The 16,883-nt window shown below is 40.8% G+C and overlaps 1 protein-coding gene and 1 pseudogene across 7 annotated transcripts in view; one reads left to right on the top strand and one right to left on the bottom strand.

The window, feature by feature from the left end:
* THUMPD1 (THUMP domain containing 1) overlaps positions 1-16,883 on the top strand; it is a 39,577-nt gene that overhangs the window by 7,846 nt on the left and 14,848 nt on the right. The window lies entirely within an intron of this gene.
* On the bottom strand, positions 602-16,567 carry LOC132349387 (acyl-coenzyme A synthetase ACSM4, mitochondrial-like; annotated as a pseudogene).

Genomic DNA, 16,883 nt, shown 5'->3' with positions numbered 1-16,883 from the left:
AAGTAAAGACACAAAAATTTATTAATTGCTCTTGAATAACTAAAAACTCTTAAGCGTTTTGTATCTTATTCAAGCATTAGATATTTTACAGTGAGTTTGCTTCAAAATGTATAGTACAGTACTTAATTAAGTTCACTTAATTGGCTTTTGAATTCTTTACATTCCTTACTTTAACATTAGTATTTTAATTCACCTTAAAGAATTAGTAGTATATAAAGATTTTAAGCAGAAGAAATTCTGTCTTGAGCATTTCTGTTAGAATAGTTCTAATCTTTATTTTGAATTAATCAGGTAGAAGATAAATTCATTGTCTGTTGTGCTTCTCTAATTAATCATTTGACCCCTGCTATTTTAAACACTACAAGTCATTAATCATTGCCTTTGTTGTTTGGTCATAGTAACAATTTTCTTCCCAAATATTTTTAGATTTTTACTTATTTATTTTTTGGCAAAGTACAAAACAAAAATTCAGTTGAATTTTTCAACCAGGAAAAATCTTAAGCATTTTAAGAGAGTAGTCACTGAATTATCAGGAAGCAAGGACTAAAAGAAAGCAGCCCTGTTAACTACTTAATACCACAGTGTTCTTGTCAGGCTATGTTCAACCCCATTCATGGTCTCTTAAAACGTTGTGTTTGATTTTTCCCAGTGATCGTCTTTGGGAGTTCTTTAACAAATTCCACCTAATTAACAGAAAAACGTATTATGAGACACTTGATTCCATTTTTACTCTCCCAACTGTCAGTATAATAGGGGAGAGCTTTCATGAAACTCTCTGGCATTGAGTGTCAGCGTCTGGGTGTTGTCTTAACAAGCTAATTGGATGCCTTGGTCACCAGAAACTGTTCCATTTATATATAAAGATGACAGTGGAGCGCCATCATACTGGTTTTTAGTGCAAATTCACCTGTATGCTTTGACAGAAGAATAATCCCTTTATTCTATTGCTTTCCTCCAGTTCAAACCAGACCTGGGTCTCTATTGCCCCAGGGAAATGGAGGCCACAACTAAATGCAAAGAGAAACATCAAGTTAATTCTTGGCTTTTGACCTTTTAAGAGCTGGGTCCTGGAGGTTTAGAGATAATTTTGAGTTTATACAATTTTCCCCTTATTCCCTGACTTGACATGACAGTAAACTACTCTTTTTGTTCTCCCTCAGGATATGACTACTGTATTTTAAAATGTCCTCAAACATTTCCGAAAAGCAACTAGTCACTAATTTAGTGATTTGAATGGAGAAAATGTAACTAGTTCTTAGGTTGAAATTAACTACATTTTAGCTGAGATGATGCCAGTCGAAATGGAATTCTCATGTAGAGGATCAGTCAATATCAACTAATAGGATTCTAAGACTAGAAGGAAATTGCAGTGCCATCTGTGTGTCTTTATACAGAATTATGCTTAAATCCCTCCTTTGAAGAAGAAGGTTTCAGGAAAGATTCCACAGTTTCTTTGGATAATATCTTCATCCTGAGCCTTAAATTTGGTCACTTGATACTTAAAGGCACCCTGCTTTGAATTTATGAGTGTGTAATGGCCCAAGAGTACTATGATAGATAAGTCAGGTGCTGTCTTTAAAAACAATTTGCTGTCTTAAAAAAATAATTTTTTTTCCTCATATGGAATGGGACTGATTAGTCTGATAAAGATCCTTAGTAGTTACTTTGTATTGCAGAGTTGACTAAAGATTCTAGTTCTTCAGACATTTGTAGTGTCCTAATATAAAATATTTTAAAGCAAAATTCTTAGGGCTAAAGTTGAAACAGGTGTCTTCTACTTATATAATGAGTTACTATAAAGTCAAAAGCTAGTAAAATCTATATACTTACTAGTTTAGATCCTTATTTGGTAACACACACTTTTAACTTTTGCGCACAATACTTGCCTTTCTTGGATATTTATACGGTGCAGTTGATTTTTTTACATGATCCTGAAGTTCAAGAGTTAATTTCTCTGGGTTGGATGATTTAAAGGGTGCAGATAAGACAACAAAAGCTTTCACTACCTGCAGGAAAAAAAATCAATTTATATTGATACATTTGTTTTTCAGACACATCAGGAATTTGGACCAATGCTGAACACTAACTGGTTCTTTATTGAACCAGTTAGATATTACCCACCTGGACATCATAGGGTAGTACTCCTTTCCCCACTGAACCTGGTTTAATTTCTTGCCCTTTCTGATTGGCACAAATTATTCCCTATTAAGAGGACATGTTTTATATAACTATGTAAAATTTCATTTTCTGTAGCTATATCATGACAATGAAATCCAAGACCCAGCTTTGACTGATTTTCCCAGTATTCAGTCTCATCTTCTGAAATATATTATCTGAGACTAGTGGTTCTCAAACTCGAGTGTGCATCAGAGTCACCTGGAACATTGTTAAAACAGATTGCTGGGCCCCATCCCAGTTTCTCATTTGTAGGTCAGGGAGGGGGCAGGGGTATTAGAGTTTGTATTTCTGCCAAATTCCTGCGTGCTACTGATACTGCTGGTTTGAGGACCACACTTTGAAAATCACTCCTTTTGACTAAGAGTGCCATTAAGTGCACCTTGTAACTCCCCACTGGGGCTCTCTGGGGTCCTTCCCAGTGCATTGGAAAGATGAGCTACTCAATTCTGCACCTCTTCAACCCCTAACACCTCTGAGACTTATCCTGTGTGAGGAGGAGGCAGGAAGACCAAGTAATAATCATAATTCCCCTTCAGTCAAACCTAATTGGCAATTTAGAAGTTTTGGGAAACACCATCACAGTGTAGAGCATGGTGGGAGCACTTCAGGGGCTCAGTTGGCAGTCCTGGGGTTGAAAGGGTAAACTTAAGCTTTGTCCATTAAACATACCACCTGTCTGTACGTAGCCCTTGTATAGCATTAGTCCAGTTTGCACTTTCCATGTTCCAGCACCTCTGGATTGAGTGGCTCCCCTCCCATCAGGCAATGCCGCAGCTTCTTGAATTTATATCTGAAGAGAGAGTTGCATGGGGTCTTTGGGGAGAGAAATATGAGTGGCTTTCATTGCCAGATAACTAGGACATTAGCAACAAGCAAAGAGCTAGGAGAGGCAAGTCTTAGGAAAGTTTATTCAGTGAATATTTGTTGAGCACCTACTCTCTTGCCAGACATTGTTCTAGGCACGTGGGGCATGTTATGATTAAAACAAAGATTCCTGGTGGAGTTTACATTTTAGCAGGTTATTCAAGAGAGGAAAAGTTCGGAGAAAATGCTAATAAGGATATTAAGCACTTATTATGAGCCAAGAAATATGGCAGCTAATATTAATTGAACATTTTTTATGTTACAAGGGCTTTTGGAGCACTCTCATAATCTTCACAAACCCTATTTTATAAATGAAGACATTGAGGCTGAAAAAAGTTAAAGAATTCTCCCAAGGCCTCCCAAATAATAAAGAACAGTGTTGAATAATCTGTACTCTGCACTTACCACTTGTCAAGTATCTCACTCACCAAGCATGCTGCTGACATTGAATTCTTTCCAGAACCTTGTGAGGTAGCTCTTAACTATCTCTTATGGATGGAGGTAAGGCAGGCTTAGCAAGGTCCTCTTGAGTGATTGAGGTCCACTATTAGAAAGTAGCAGAGCCCTGCCTGTTTGACTTTGGAGCTTGAGCTTTTAACCAGTGTCTTACTACTCAGCTGCCCTACAGGACTCAGGTGAGAAAGCTTGGGACAGCCCGACCGATACAGTGAGCCCCAAAATGGGTAGTAGGGTTTGGTAGGACATGAATTGTGTCTATTCAAAATAGAATAGCCCTTGAATTAATCTTGAAATGTGAGCAAGATGTTCACATTCTGAGGGCCACAAGGAGTTGATCAGGAAAAGAGAAGATTCATATCTGCTTTATTCTGTTTCTCATAGCATTCTCCCTCCTAGATGTCTACACCTTGGGGAAACAAAGGATGTCCTTTTCCCATTTGTTTTGTTTTGGCTTTGAAGCATCCACGTTTAGGGGAGAAAGGGGTGACTCTGATGACTTAAATTGTTTCTCTCTTTATCTTCTTATGTATTGAATTCATATTAGTTAAATAAATATACTTTGTAACTTCATCTAATGTTCAGGTGATTTGGCTAAGTTGAATATAAGCTTCAAGTCATAAGACTTTATTAACTTCAAGACAGTATAAATGTAGTTGTGGGTTTTTTTTAGGGTGGGGGTGATGGGAGTGCTGGGATTGTAGAGCTCTGGTTGTCTCTGGAAAAATATTCAGTTGCCCTTAAAGGCCTTCCCAGTGATTCTTAAACTGGGGATGCGGCGGGTGGGTTGCCCCCCAGGAGACTCTAGGCAATGTCTGGAGACAGTTTTGGTCATCATCACTGGTGGAGAGGGAGGTGCTACTGGTATATAGTAGGTAGAGGCCAGGTAGAATGCTGCTCAACATGCTACAAAGCACAGGACAGCACTCCATGACACAGAATTATTTGGTTCAAAATGTCAGTAGTGGCGAGACTGAGAAACTCTGGGCTATCCTGTGCTGAAAAGGGGAGATCCGTGATGCTGGATTATAACTTCTGTTTGTGGTTCAAATGGAGATTTCTGCCCAAATACCTATTAAGGTCTTTTTGCACAAGCATCCAGTACACAGTGGGAGCGCTGCACAGGGTCATGATGGGATAAGTGGTATGATGGAGAAAGACAAAGATGTCAGCAGTGGTTAATTAAAGGTCATGACTGGAGGTGATGTCTACAACCTCTTATTCTCTTCCATTAACATGTGCTCATCTCATGGTCACTCAGTAAGAAAGAAAATAGAGTAATATGATAGTTTTAGGCCTTTCTGGGTGGGTAAATTTACTTGGCAAAAAGGAGAAGGAGCCAGACATGCTGCTGTGGGGATTGGATCAAGGTCAGTTCCTAAGTTCTTGCTTGATCAGTTGGTTAGATGGTATCATTTACTGAGCTAAGACATTAAGAGTTCTATTTTGTAGATGTTTCACTGGAGATATCTAAGTAGATGTGCCAACTAGGCAATCGGGTACACATGTTGGTAGTTCAGGGGAGAATTTAAAAAAACAGTTTTCCTGCCTACCTTCCACAGAGGGTGTACCCAATTCCGAGGCTGCTCTGAAAGTGCTGGCCATCTTGGGAGAGCCTGTGGTCCCACTGGTGAAATAAATGGCCATTGGTTCTTGACTTCCTGTCTCCACACAGCTGTGCTCTGCAGAGGCGGTTCTGCAAAATATGGGCCCCAAGATGGTGGCTGAACATGGCAGACCAGTCTAGCTCTGATATTTCTTCCATGGTATTTTTGGAGTTATGACACTCCAAAGTTATTGGCTTTAAGTGGGGATTCCCTTTATCTTGAAAAATACTCCCCAAATGTGTAAATTTCAATGTGAAATTCATGTGAGTTCAAAGTCCTCTGTCTTCTGTGAATTTTGTGGCATCTTTAAGGTTTCTTGGGGACTCAGCCGAATGTTGCAGGGTTGTTTAGGACAGGGGTCTTAGAAGTGGGGGAACTTGCTGCCCAGGCGATGTGCAAGACAACTGGGATGGGGAAGAAAATAGGAGAACTTCAAATTATATGTATTTTAGAATTCATTCTTTAAAATGTTTATTTTTGATATTTGTGTGATGCACAAAAGTACATGTATATAATTTATAAAGAAATAAACATGTATTAGAGTGTGGTAAAAAATATTTTACTGAGGGATGTGCATATTCAATCTGAATAATACTACCTTAGGGAATTACTACACTGCTGAATGACTTTATTAACTTGAGAATAATCATAATAGTAATTATAATTACTGTAATTCTTACAGAGTGATTACTCTGTGCCAGGTATTATGCTAAAAGCGTCACATGCTTCATCACATTTGATTCTTCTACAACTCAGTTGTGTAGATACTATGCTATCCCTATTTTACGGCTAAGATACAGAATTTTAGAGATGTTACTTGACTTATCCAAAGGTACTCAGTTTATGAAAGACACAAACAGCATTCTGTGGCGTGGCCTTGGGAGAGAATTTTGGGATTGACCAATAGGATTTGGTTTACATTAGCTAGTAGGATAAAATTTTATTCCAACAAAGGAAACTGCCTTTATTCAACAGAGTTTATATGGCTTCTTTTTATAAGCTTCTCTGGAAGAATTTTTTTTTAAACATAAGCTACTTAACAGCTCTTTGAAGGATAATACTATTAATTAACATTTTACTCCCTTTTTTTACAGTTTAGGAAGCACTTTCTCACATATTAGCTTATTTTATCCTCAAAACAACACTTGAGATATGTGCAGTATAATTATCTCCATTCTACATATGAGGAAACTTGAGGGTAAGTGATCTGTTTGTTCATTCATTCCTCAGTAAGTATTTCTTAAGCACCAACTAAATGGTAGGAACTGGGGATAGAGTGATCAATCAAACAGACAAACAGCGCCTTTGCCTTCTGGGAAGTTACAATTTAGGACAGGGGTTGGCAAATTTTTTTCTGTAAAGATCTAGATAGTAAATATCTTAGGCTTTGAGGGTCATAGAGTCTCTGCTGTAGCTACTCAACTCTGCTCTTGTAAGATGAGAGCAGCCATAGACAATGTGTACTCAAATGGGTGTGGCTGTGTTCCAATAAAACTTTATTTATAAAAGTGAGTACCGAGCCAGAATTGGCTCATGGGCCCTAATTTGTCAACACCTACTGTAGAGCAGAAAAATAGACAGTAAATAAAGGAACAAATGAATGGATATGATATCTGGATAGTGATGAGTACCATGAAGAAAACACCAGGATGTGATAGAGTGGCTTGGAACTCTACTCTAGACAGGTTGGTCATGGACAGCCTCACTGATGATAAAACATTAGAGCTGAAATCTGACAGGAAGGCGTCAACTGTGAAAAGGACTAAGGAAGAGCATTCCAGATGGAAGAAACAGCAGGTGCAAAGGCCCTGAGATGGGCCATGTTCGCAGAATAAAATGGTGGCCAGAGGGTGTCAAGGCAGTGAGAGTGTTGGGAGTTAAGCAAGAGCCAAGCCAGGCAGGATACTCATCTCAGGCCCTGGTAGGAAGCAGAGAAATGGAAGCAGAGCTACATCCCTTCCTTCTGTCCTTAAACACTTTTTAAAAAAAAATAAATTTATTTATTTATTTTTGGCTGTGTTGGGTCTTTGTTGCTGCTTTCTCTAGTTGCAGCGAGCAGGGGCTACCCTTCATTGCAGTGCACGGGCTTCTCACTGCAGTGGCTTCTCTTGTTGCGGAGCATGGGCTCTAGGCACGTGGGCTCAGCAGTTGTGGCTCGTGGGCTCTAGAGCGCAGGCTCTGGAGTTGTGGTGCACGGACTTAGTTGCTCCGCGGCATGTGGGATCTTCCCGGAACAGGGCTCAAACCCGTGTCCCCTGCATTGGGAGGCAGATTCTTAACCACTGCACCACCAGGGAAGTCCCTTAAACACCTTTTATTAGGTGATTCTTTCCTGGGAAGAAGCCTAGATCAACCCACAGTATGCTGAGTCCTTGGAATCAAGGAGACTCTGAGATGTAGTTGTGACTGGTGTTATTGCTGGCACTACAGATGAGGCAGGGAAAATACTCACTGAAATAACTCTTGGAAGCTGAGCCACCGATTCTGGCTGTGTGGAGACAACAGGAATTTGGTCTTCAAGCCGGGACACTCTGAAACAATGGACTCCACTGCTGGGATCACCTCCTCACTGGCTACAGTGCACTTGACTTTGGATGCTTGCAGCCAATGGAGGATGTCTTTTGCTGTCAGCTGGGTTGTTCCTGGCATGAAGACAAGCCCTGGGAAAGAGGGAGGGCCCTGAGTAGACTGTGGACTGTGGAAACTTGGACTTTGTGCCTGGGTGGCAAGGAGCTACGAAATCTAACCTTCAGCTACCCTTGCCTTGGTCCCCAGGGACATCCCACAGGACCCTGATCCCTGGGAGATCCTTAGAGCACTGGCTTCAGAGTCTGACAGTCCCTGGATCTGATCTTGTCCTTGCAACTTACTAGCTTTGTGACCTTGAGCATGTTACTTGATCTCTCTGTGTGTTCCTTTCCTTCTCTGTAAAATGGGGAGAATAATAGTGTCTGGTATAAAGTAGGCATTATAATGGTGGGCTATTATTATGTATCATTTTTGTGGAACATTTGAGTCATTATTATGTAACACTTAAATAGCACTTTACAGGTTATAACACATTTTCATGAACATCATCTCATTCAGTCCTCTGAACCAGTGGTCTCCAAAGTGAGTTTGGCAAGATAATCCACTGGGGATGAGAGAAGAAATGAGAATTAAAAAAAAATTTATTTGAGATATTAGAATTCTGTTTATGACTTTATCTCATTTTCGTATGTATTTTATAATATACATACTATATTAACAGAGTAGAACAACTTAAATAACTATATCCAGATGGGAGTATATGTGTCCCAAATATTTTTATTGATAGACTGTGTAACCATAAAAGCTTGGAGACCACTGTTCTAAGCAACCGTGTAGGTCCATGTAGTTGTTGCCATTTGATGGAATATGAGATTGGGTCATAGCTGGCAAGTGGTAGAGTCAGCCCTCAAACCTGGGTCTTCCCAGTGGTCTGGCATCATCAAATTTCGCCTACATTACTTTGGCAATGCTTAATTTATCCCAGCTTCTCACTTCATTCTAAACACTGGCCTGGGCTTCCCTGGTGGCGCAGTGGTTGAGAGTCTGCCTGCTAATGCGGGGGACATGGGTTCGAGCCCTGGTCTGGGAGGATCCCACATGCCGCGGAGCAACTGGGCCCGTGAGCCACAACTACTGAGCCTGCGCGTCTGGAGCCTGTGCTCCGCAACGAGAGGCCGCGACAATGAGAGGCCCACGCACCGCGATGAAGAGTGGCCCCCGCTCGCCGCAACTAGAGAAAGCCCTCGCACAGAAACGAAGACCCAACACAGCCAAAAATAAATAAATAAATAAATTAAAAAAGAAAAAAAAAGATAATTATAAACACTGGCCTGAGATGGGCCTGATTTTAATGTACTAGTTCCTTATGAGAAGAACATATATGGCAGAATTAGATGAAAAACAGAGGGAAGACGGTTTGCACTTTCTAAAGCAAATCAATGGGAAGAAAGTGGAATGTATGTAAAGCATTACAAACCGCCACTACCATTTATTGAGTACTTGATAAGTGCCTGCTATCTCACTTAAAATTAATCCCAGTGTATAGATGGCAACCAGCCCAAGGGTTGCAAAGTGAGTAAGTGGCAGAACCAAGATTCAAAGATACACTTCCCAGACTCCAAAGACCTGTGTCATATACCAGACTCCTTATTTCTTGGTGAGTTTCCTGAAGTCAGCTAAATAGGGAGATGTGGAATTGAGTTCCTAGGAAGGAAACTTTAATTACTGCATATATTTTAAAAGCTCTTACATGTCATCCCCTCTTGAGAAAATGAATAAATATGTGATGATAAGGAAGTTAATCAAGAAAACATCTCTTATCATTCACTCAATATAAAAATATAAGATTATTTATTTTGCAAACCGCTTGTTCTTAGTGGCTCAGAAATTATTAGTACTCTTGGTGGATTTGTGATGTGAATGTATTCAATGGACACGTTGGGGGTCAAGAGGAAGTTCTCTTCTAGTGAATTTTAGACTGTATACACTTCACAGCAAAAGCAAAATATTTTGCCATGTGGTGTTTAGTACTAGCATCTCAATATTCACTCAGAAGATTTAATTATTCTGAGCTTGAGAACATAATCCTCAGCTGCTTGTTTAAGATTTAATTAACTGTATATTTTTGACCATTCAGCTTGTGGGTTTGTTTTTAATCTCAGCATTTCACAAATTGCATACATTATGTTAAGTAATATTAGTACATTTTTTCTCACAAATAAACCACCTTTAATCTCCTTCCAACCCACAGTTTCACATTTGCAAGTTCCTTTTTATAGTGAATGCAAAAAGAATTTTATATATTGCTGTATTTAATATTGGCAATAAGAGCATTTTTCAACACCATTATGAAATCCTTATTATTATCTTTTTAATGACATCCCATGAAATTGAGGCATCATAATTTCAACTAGCAATAAACACACCTCCACTAAACTTTATTCTCAGCTAAGTTGATAAGTTATTTAATTGTTCCTATATAGTTGTTTCCATTTTTTTCTATTATAAATGATATTGCAACAAACGTTTTCGTGTTCTGTATAGTAGTATATCCTTTGGTATTCTTATTTATTTTTAATTGACTTATAAACATTTATGTTGTGTTCTAGAGCAGGGATTGGAAAACCTTTTCAGTAAAGGGCAAGATAGTAAACATTTTAGACTTTGTGGGCCATACCATCTCTGTCTCAATTAGCAATTCTGCTGTCGTAGAGCAAAAAGAACTATAGACAATATGTAAAAGAAGTGAGTGTTGTTGTATTCCATTAAAACTTTATTTACAAAAATAGATGGCCAACCCATAGGCCATGGTTTTTGCTGACTTCTGTAATAGAGGGGAAAAGAATCCTATAGAAATTTTATTTGGGGTATGTTATAAATTACTACTGTGGGAGAAAATGTGTCATTGAATACATTAATCTTTCTGTCTGGAAAGAGGCAGAGGTTTTCCAGCTGGAACCTACAGCCATAGTCTTACAAATCCTTGTGTTATAAAATCCTTTTTCTTCCTTTTGTACTTCCATGTCAGGGAGAATCCAAATATATTCAGAGAAGTTAGTTCTAGAGCATCTGGATGAACACATCATAACCAGCACTGCAAAGAGGCATTGGTACCCACATTTGCTTTGATAGAGTTTTGTGTTTAAGTCCCAGTTGCATAGCTTTCTAGATCTGTGACTCTGGGCAAGCTTCTTAACCTTTCTGAACATCAGTTTCCTCTCTTACAAAATGGGCATCACAGTAATACTTACCTCTTAAGGTAGTTTTATTATTATTGCATCATGATTGCTCCTAATTTCAACTCTTATTTTTCTGTTCTTTGTAAACTTAACTTCAATCAAAACTAACAATTTAGAAAAACCTCTTCTTTCAGTCTCTCTCTGTTTCTGCATGATTTAGAAATGTTAAGTATTGGCACTGACCTGTTCTCATACAAGCCATGTTTATGAGCCACCACTCTGGGATTTGGGGAAGAATCACGGCCACTCTGTCTCCTCTCTCTAGGCTGCAGGGCTTGATGAGCACATTGGCAGCCTTTCGGGACAAGGAGCCCAGTTCTCCAAAGCTCCATTTCACCTCGTCCCCTTTGCCATTCACTCACCACAGGGCTGGGTTGGCTGGTCTGTCTCCTGTCTGGGCATGCATGGGCACATGGGAAAGAGAGGAGAAGGCTTATATGAGTGGTCATCAAATAGATGGGACACCCTCAGTGACTTCCCCTCAGCCCCTGTGCTGGTGGAGTCCAGTAACAGAACCCCGGTTTGTCTTTGGGGGAACAACTGCTCTCAAATACAGCCTTGTTGAGATAACCCATCAGGGTGCCCATCCTTCCCTGACCTGGGCCTGTGACCCAAGTTGGGCCAATCATACCTTCTCTCCCTGATTTTGAGTTTTCTGAGAAGAACAAAAAGATAGAAAATAGTTAGAGCAGTCTATTGGCTATTGGTGCTTATGCATCTGTCGTGGTTCCTGTCCTAGTTAAAACTCCAGCTTCCAACCCAGTTCTGCAAGCTCTTCCACATCCCTCCGATAAATTTCTTTTTTTTTTTTTTAACATCTTCATTGGAGTATAATTGCTTTACTGTGTTGTGTTAGTTTCTGCTGTATAACAAAGTGAATCAGCTATATGTATACATATATCCCCATATCTCCTCCCTCTTGCGTCTCCCTCCCACCCCCTCCAATAATTTTCTTTCTTGCTTAAGTTAGATTCTGTTCCAACCAAAAGCCCTAATGAATGGACTAAGACTGATTAGGAACTTATCATTTTTTTTACCCGAAAGGCCAAGCTCTGGGTTTCATAGGTAACAGAGAATAAGATGGCGGGCCTTTGCTGGAGGAGCATCAACTTGATTGCTTTCTGGAGGAAACTTCTTATACATGATTCTAGAAAGTGAGTCATCTGTACTGCAAAACCTCTTTGCTTTACATATTACCTGGGGGAAAATATCACTCCTCCTTTCTTCCCCTATCTGGAATGCTCTTTTACTTTCCCTGGTTGGAAAATACTTCAAAACCCAATTTCCATTTCACTTCCTTGGTGAAGCCTTTCTTAGCTCCCACTTCTCCTCTCTGACTTCTCTGTGTTCCTGCAGCTTTGTGCTTACGTTCCAGGGGACTCCATTATACTGTGCAGTATCACAGATGTGTCCCGATCCTATGGATGAAAGCTCTGTAAGATCAGGAGCTGGTTCATTTACCTTTGGAACTGGTGACCTGGGATACGTAGCTTAACTTCTATGAGGTTAATTTCCTTATCTGCAACCCCCCAGGGTGGTGGTGGGGATTTGATGAAATAATATAGGTCAGTATTTCTCAATCTTTAGTCATTTGAGAATCACTATTTTGCCAGATCTATCTTTGTATTCTTCTTTACATCGACTCACTTATACTTGTTTACTTTTACTTAAGAAGGAAAATGTGTTTACCACCATATGGGAAAATCGGTACCACCTGCTGAAAGTGGGTTACTGAAAAATAAATATGTATACTGAAAATAAAATAGTCCTTAAATTTTATCTAGAGATTATCAGCTTCTACCCACTCTTTGTTCAAAAGTGAGTTTACCAAGTGTAAGAGCACTGTTAAAGACAATGGATTTGAAGGAAGACTTTCCCCTCTGTTTAATAGGAAGGATTGATTCCGCATATTCAGTACCTTGTATGTCTAGTGTATCTTCTGAAGCACAGGCCCTTGCAGTGCATTCTGGTAAGCACAGGTAGGTAAAATGTTCAGCTTAGTACCTGGCAGGAGGTGGGGGGTGGTAAGCAGGGACCTTGACCTGAGGCTACACTAAATGCGTCATAAGGCTTATTGCTTTATTCTTCTCAACCTCTGTTTCTTTCCCAGTCACGGCAACAATAACTATTCGTAAAACCAAAGCTCAAATTACTGCTTTTTGTGACTAACCCCAACAAATGAATTGGAGAGCAGAGAGTGACTGTGTGGGACTTGGAGAAAATGAAGGGAAAGAGGCATAACTCTGTGAGTAATCATGATGAGATGGGGCTGAGGAAAAAGGCAGCCATACATAGTTGAGGAGCAAAGTTCTTCCCTGGGGAGAGACGAGGGCAAACAAAGGAAACCAGAGGGATGAAAGAATGGAATTAAAAGCAGACCACAGAACAAGGAAATGGAAGGTTGAGAGATAGGTGGACACTAAGCGTCTAAGGGAAGCCCATCATCTTATACCTTCTCTTTTTGGGACCACTGGTCCAGCACATCCCCAGCAAAGTCAAAGTTCTTAGGCAATGATCTCTCACAGCGATTTATGGCTTCAAAGTCAGCAAGAGTCAGAGGTGCCCAAAGCTGGTGACCTTTGTGAAAGCACTGGCCAGAAGGCAACTAGGAAGGCAAGGTAATAAGTCACCACAATTAGATTGCCACCATCCCTCTAATGATTCTTTTGGAAGGACCAAGATTTCTTCCAGTGATGATAAACCCCAGGGACCTTGTTATGCAGGAGACCCCAGGGAGTACATGGACATGCAGCTTGGACCATTAGCTGGGACCTTAGGGAGCATACTCTGTACGTGGTGAGTGAGGAACTACAGCAATTGTAACCCAGCATAGGTTTTGATGGAGAAGTTGCAAATCATATCAGAATAGAGAATCTACACTTAACCCCTTAGGTAAGCTGCTTGGATCAGAGACTGAGAATGTTGAATTGCTCCTCAGGGTCTTGTAAGCACGTCAATCCAGATGCTAGGAGTCTGTTTCATCTTCGGAGATCTGTTTCATTTGGAAACTGTTCCCATAGTAATAACAGCTATTTTTAACATGCATGCAATACTTCATAATTTCCTGGGATCCCATATGCTATTATTTTATGTAATCTTTACAAAACTCTTATAAAGTAGGCACTGCTAGTACCATTATTTGACAAATGAGGAAACTGGAACTTTGAGAGGTTAAGTTGCTGCCTAGGGCCAAGGGTTATTTTACTGCTTGATTCTTTCTCCTTGTTATCATCATCAATTTTCAGCATATCGAGTTGGTGCTCAGCAACCTGCATTGGTGACTAGTGAATTCTTTTCACTAGTAAATTTTTAAAAGTTAGGATAAAAAAAAGATAAAAAAAAAAAAAAGAACTTTTGAAAACTGTTAAAAAACAAAAAACAGCAGGGCAGGAACCTAAATTCTGAGACCAAAGGTAAAAGTCAGATTTGGTGGTTCTCAGTGACAATGGGGGAATTTCCAAGAGGGGTGAAATGGGAAGGTGCAGGGTGGTCAGAGGTGGTTTCTCTTGTTGGCTTTTGTGTCTCACTGATTTTTCATCTTCCACATCCTGCAGCACTTCTTTATCCTGCTCTTCACCATCACCCTTCATGTCTGAAGTCCATAGAGTCAGATTATCACATAACGATTCCATGATACTTGTAGAGTCCTTGTAGCTTTCTTCAATCAGCGTATCCAGTTCTACAGTTGCATCATCAAAAGCTGCTTTTGCCAACCTGCAGGTATGGTCAGGGGAATTAAGAATTTCATAGTAGAACACAGAAAAATTGAGAGCAAGACCTAAGTGAATGGGATGCGTTGGAAGTTCTGCCATTGCAATATCACTAGCAGCTTTGTAAGCCACTAGGCTGTTCTCTGCAACCTCCTTCCTGAAATTCAGCCAGATACCTGCGGTAGTCCTCTTTTATTTTATAATTAGAAAACCTTGTCCAGAATGTCCAGAATGTCACAACAGATTAACTTTAGCTCAGTCTCAACCATTTGCCAGTATTCTCCCATCATTTTAGTTTGTCTTCTCCCTTTTTTTTTCTTTCTGTTCAATGCTGATGATTATTCTCCAGGAAGCTCTGCTAGCTCCAATCACATTTTTATATGCAACAGATAGGAGGTTTCTTTCTTCAGCTGTCAACTCCACATCCATCCCTGCTGCTTTCTTCATTGATTCCGCCGTTTTGTTGTATCGCTCAGCCTGCTCGGCCAGCTTCGCTTGGTGCACCGGATCCTCCCAATCATCCACAATGGCAGCGGCTCCCGCAGGGTCTATGGGCCTTGGACGGAAGGGGATAGCTTCTCCGACACTCTCCCACAACTTCTTTTATTTTGTTTGATTGTTTCTTTGGCTTTTCCTTGTTTTTTTCACACCCCTCTTCACTAGAAGGGAGCTCTTTGGGTAGGGACATTTTGTCAGTTACCATTTACTTCTCAGAACCAAAATAAGGTCTGGAACATATTTGGTCAATGAGCGAATGCATGAATGAGTGAACACGGGGACGTGTATTCATTCTGTTACTCTCAGTGAAACATTTGTACCAGTGATTCCTAAACAATTGTGGGTCACATTTTCCTTGAGAGCAGTGTGCACATAAACACACGCGACCGTGCTGCAGACAGCATCAAATGCTCTATTTTCCCTATGAAAAATTGCACCTCAACCCACTAGCCTTAAATTGCCCAGGCTTCTTAGGCCAGAAATATGCATGCCTTTAAATGCTTTTGGGAAAAGGTGCGTGTGAAGTTGACTCAGCCCAGAGAATACTTTTAACCCTGCAAAACAAAGGAAGCCTTTCCACTGCTCCTTGAGGGAGCCTACAGACTGGTTGAGACCCACAACCAAAACTATTTTAGAATAAGGTCCATACTGCTCTCTCTGGCACCAGCAACATGCACCAGGGTATTGGGTTGCTATCCTCATGCCCACTGCCAATCTGGGGATGGTAGGTGGTCAGTTTGAAACACCACAGCCTTCTCTTAGGTCAAAGCAGAAAATTCTTGCTTCACCAAGTCTTCCTCTGGTTGTGAAGTGATGGAAGTTATTATTTGAAGGTAATAAAATTGGTCACTTGTGGGACTGATGGAAGTTATTTCATCCATCTGCCATCTCTAAAGCACTTTTCATGGAAAACATCAGCCAAGGAGTTAACAACAGGTATGTAGCTTCCTCTAGGTTTGCATTCTGACCCTGTCATGTGTATGTCACCAAATGGCAACTTTTAAAATAAGCTCTCACGATCAAGATGGTGATGCTAGAGAAATTGTCTGGTATAAACTGAATTTCACATATTTAAAAATGACCAGAAATGCTTTTTTAAAAATGAAGAAGATGAAAGCGAAATGGAAAACTCGTGTAAAGAATGTGAAAATTTGGTTTCACCGAAATATTTTCATGGTTAAACACAATCATCTGCCATTTAGCATGTGTAAGTAGTAGTCTGTATTTATGCGGCCGGTGCTTACAGCAGTACAATTTATGCAAATACATACATAAATTCTTCGTTTCATTCAACACTCAAAAAACCCAAAGATTTCTTTGTTTTCCAGCCCCTGTGGGTAAGACACGGCCCGATAGAGGAAAGTCTTGGCTGGAGCAGTGCCCCAGCTTAGTGACCACCTCGCTGAGAATTTCCCAGGACGTTCCCAGAACGGCCAGGAGGGGGCGCGCGGTCACGGCTAACGGGCACGGGGCGGTTTCCCTCCATGCAGTGCGCAGCGAAGGCCGGCAGGGGGCGGGCGCACGCGTCTTCTCCGACCAAAGGCGCCTCAGGGCGGCCCGGGTTCCCGCCCCACGGCCTCGGGCGCTGCTTCCGCAGTGAGAACCGCCGCTCCGTTTCCAAAGGTTCCTTGTCTGAGGGAGCGACTGCGGAGGCTCTGCCCCAGTGCGTCCTCAGCCGGCTGAGCGCGGAGCGGGGAGGTTTGTGGGGCTTCCCCGGGACCCTTGCGTTTTCCGGGCTGTTCCTGGTGTTTTATTCTTTACTTTCTCTAAGAATGTTTGAACAAGGCTTATTGACTGAAGTA

The sequence above is a fragment of the Balaenoptera ricei genome, chromosome 15 (genome assembly GCF_028023285.1).
Source record: "Balaenoptera ricei isolate mBalRic1 chromosome 15, mBalRic1.hap2, whole genome shotgun sequence".
Classification (NCBI taxonomy): domain Eukaryota; kingdom Metazoa; phylum Chordata; class Mammalia; order Artiodactyla; family Balaenopteridae; genus Balaenoptera; species Balaenoptera ricei.
Note: the sequence above shows the minus strand (reverse complement) of the source record. Positions and strands in the feature narration are given on the sequence as shown.